The following is a 4,314-nucleotide window of genomic DNA, read 5'->3' on the forward strand; positions in this document are numbered from 1 at the left end:
AGAGGCCCACTGGACTTGCAAACTTTATATGCCCCAATATAGGGGAATGCCAGGGCCAAAAGAATGGGAATGGGTGGGTAGGGAAGTGGTGGGCGCTATGGGAGCCTTTTGGGATAGCATTGGAAATGTAATTGAGGAAAATATGTAATAAAAATATTAAAAATTAAAAAAAAGAGTTACTAACCTCATCACTATGCAATGTGTGAGATAATTCTCTGGTTTGGAATATAGTTTGTACCATCACAATGCCCTCCTCTAGTTCTCCATTCCTGCTCAGAATGTCCAACTGTTAAAACTAAACTCTCCCAACATTTCAACAAATGTCTCCAGGAGCCTAACCCTAATTTTATCCTGAACTGAGAACAATCATCTTTTTCTTTACAAGTTATAGAGTTCTTGTCATCCACAGAAACCTGACACTGACAATATAGATAAATACCAGGAAATATATTGCATTCCATAAAATTTTATTAATGTACTCCAGAATATAAATTTATACAATCTTCCCATTCATGAACTCTTTTATCGTATTTTAAAATATTTAACCACTTATTTTTTCTAAAAATTTTGCTTTGTTAATATCTTAATCTTTCATCATTCAATCATTCAAAGATGACAACTGTGCTTTTTCAATCCCTGATAAAACAAAATATAAAAACAAGAAAAGCTTTGACTTTAAAAGACCTACAAAAAGATTGTTCATTTCTTCACTTGAAAAAAATTATGTGAAGAATGTACATGAAGAAACTGTCATGGTATTGTGGTATATCATAATCCTGGAGGACAGAGCATAGGGTAGAAAAAAAGATTTTAAAAACCTATTTTCATATGTGACCACAAGTCCCTCAGGGGTTTAGGTCATTAGGAATAGTGTGGCCTATGCTCTATAACAATACTTCGATTCAAATTGATATTTGATACTTATAATTATGACAAAGGAGTGACATCCCAAGGTGGGATAACCTCTTTCAACCCAGTTTCTACACAATTTTATTTCAGTTGTGACTGGTTATAATTTTTGGTTTGGATTTTGTTTTTCTTTTCTAGATTGATTTGCTTGTATACCCACAATTGCAGATAGTATTAAGACAAGTATCACTTTCTGTGATAGAAGTGTTACAGCAAAAAACACTTGTAAATTCAACAAGTTTGGACTGGAGAGGTGACTCAGCAGGTGTGAATAGCTCACCAGGCAGCCCACAGAGGACCTAGCTGTGGTCCCCAGTACCCACATCTGGTGGCTCACAATCTCCTGTAACTCTAGCTTCTGGAGATCTCACTCACATGCTCATCTGGGCCTCCACAAACACTGAAACTGTGTACAACAACAACAACACACACACAGCCAAAAATAGAAGACAGTAAAATAAAATATTCAAATGGAAGAAGTTTACATCACAGTATTTATTGATCAGAAGTTGTTGAAATTCGTAGTTGGTGATTGGTGAAAACTCAAGGAAGGGACTTTAAGCCCTTTGCTGAAGGCAAATGGACTCCATGAGGGTTAAGGAATATGCTACACATGTGTTGAGAATGTAAATTTAGCATATTAAACTTAGTATACTTAGCTTGAGATCAGTAAGGATTTTTCTCAGAACTTCTCAGGGTCCAGCTTTCTCTGTGATCCTGAAATTCCTGGATCCTGTGATCCTGAGATTCTGGGGGTGTCAGAGTTCCTGGGAGTTAAACTGACTCTAAGACCCTGAGATCCTGGTGTGACCAAGCTCCTGGTGTCCTAAGATTCTGGGCATGCTAGAGTGCCTGGAAGTGGTACCTCCTCTGGGGGCTGTGTGACTGACCACTGAGTTTGCGCCCAAATTAGACCAGTGCAGCCTGGAAGGAACCTGAACACCTGGTAGGGTGGGATTCCTGTGTCCCTGGAACCTGTTGGTCCAAGCTGGTGGTGTTGAAACAGATGTTGTGTTCTACACACAGGTGATCCTAAAATCCTGGGTGTGCTAAAGCACCTGAGAGTGGAAACTCCTCTGGGGACCTTGGGAATATCCACCTAGTTTGCACCCAAGGTAGACCAGGATTTTCTCTTTGTTCCATTGATTTGACTCCACTGACCAAGCTCATGCCTTCAGCAGAATAACATTTATAGTAACATGTAAATCGGTTTTCATAACGCTATACCACAACTTTTTTTAATTAGGTATTTTCTTCATTTACATTTCAAATGCTATCTCAAATGTCCCCCAAAACCCCACACACACCCCTACCCACCCACTCCCACTTCTTGGCCCTGGTGTTCCCCCGTACTTAGGCATATAAAGTTTGCAAGACCAAGGGGTCTCTCTTCCCAATGATGGATGACTAGGACATCTACTGATACATATGCAGCTAGAGAAATGAGCTCTGCGGGTACTGGTTAGTTCATATTGTTGTTCCACCTATAGGGTTGCAGACCCTTTTAGCTCCTTGGGCATTTTCTCTAGCTCCTCCACTGGGGATCCTGTGTTCCATCCAATAGCTGACTGTGAGCGTCCACTTCTGTGTTTGCCAGGCACCTGCATAGCCTCACAAGAGACAGCTATATCAGGGTCCTTTCGGCAAAATCTTGCTGGTGTATGCAATGGTGTCAGCGTTTGAAGGCTGATTATGGGATGGATCCCTGGGTATGGCAGACTCTAGATGGTCCATTCTTTCATCTCAGCTCCAAATTTTATCTCTGTAACTCCTTCCATGGGTGTTTTGCTCCCAATTCTAAGAAGGGGCAAAGTGTCCACACTTTGGTCTTTGTTCTTTTTGAGTTTCATGTGTTTTGCAAATTCTATGTTGTATCTTGGGTATTCTAAGTTTCTGGGCTAATATCAACTTATCAGTGAGTACATATCATGTGAGTTCTTCTGTGATTGGGTTACCTCACTCAGGATGATACCCTCCAGGTCCATCCATTTGCCTAGGAATTTTATAAATTCATTCTTTTTAATAGCTGAGTAGTACTCCATTGTGTCAATGTACCACACTTTCTGTATCCATTCCTCTGTAGAGAGGCATCTGGGTTCTTTCCAGCTTCTAGCTATTATAAATAAAGCTGCTATGAACATAGTGGAGCATGTGTCCTTCTTACCAGTTGGAACATCTTCTGAATATATGCCCAGGAGTGGTATTGTGGGATCCTCCAGCAATACTATGTCCAATTTTCTGAGGAACTGCCAGACTGATTTCCAGAGTGGTTGTTCAAGCTTGCAATCGAATTGGTCCATTCCTATCTCCTTGTATTAAGGTCAAATCTAAGTGGATTAAGAAACTCTACATAAAACCAGAGACACTGAAACTTATAGAGGAGAAAGTGGGGAAAAGTCTCAAAGATAAGGGCACAGGGGAAAAATTCCTGAATAGAACAGCAATGGCTTGTGCTGTAAGATCGAGAATCCACAAATAGGACCTCATAAAATTACAAAGCTTCTGTAAGGCAAAAGACACTATCAATAATACAAAAGGCCACCAACAGATTGGGAAAGGATCTTTACCTATCCTAAATCAGATAGGGGATGAATATCCAATATATATATATATATAAAGAACTCAAGAAGGTGGACTCCAGAAAATCAAATAACCCCATTAAAATATGGGGCTCAGAACTGAACAAAGAATTCTCACCTGAGGAATACCGAATGGCAGAGAAGCACCTGAAAAAATGTTCAGCATCCTTAATCATCAGGGAAATGCAAATCAAAACAACCCTGAGATTCCACCTCACACCAGTCAGAATGGCTCAGAACAAAAATTCAGGTGACAGCAGAGTCTGGGGAGGATATGGAGAGGGAGGTATACCACAACTCTTACTTCAGTGTAACTTTAAGCTTAATGTGGACCACAATCACATGCAGAAACTAATGTCAACTAAATCAAGCAGTGTTTTAAGAAATATATCAGTGTCACTTGTAGGAATCTATGGTAAACACTAAAATGGATGAAATTAATGGTTAGGACTGCTTAGGGTTCAACGATATCCTTGTGAGCATTCAGTCTGTTTTATTCACCTAGCCATGTCACTTCACAGCACCCTTGCATTAGTACTCTAAGAGATAAAAAGGCATTATGATAATCGGTAGAATAATGGGTCTTGATTAGTATAATTTTTCAAGCAAATAAAATATCTCTTACTTCTTAAAATACATATACTTAGAACACACGAATATATATTAATATATACATGTGTGATGTGTAAATCGAGAGATACAATTGTAAATATATTTTTCTGTGTTCTATTTGTTATAGATATATTTCTTTCTGTTTTGTGTACTGTCACTCAGCATTTCTGTTTTATTCAACTATCTCAAATAAGCAGCTAGTATTTATTTATTA

This window comes from Mus caroli, chromosome 5 (genome assembly GCF_900094665.2).
Source record: "Mus caroli chromosome 5, CAROLI_EIJ_v1.1, whole genome shotgun sequence".
Taxonomy (NCBI): Eukaryota; Metazoa; Chordata; class Mammalia; order Rodentia; family Muridae; genus Mus; species Mus caroli.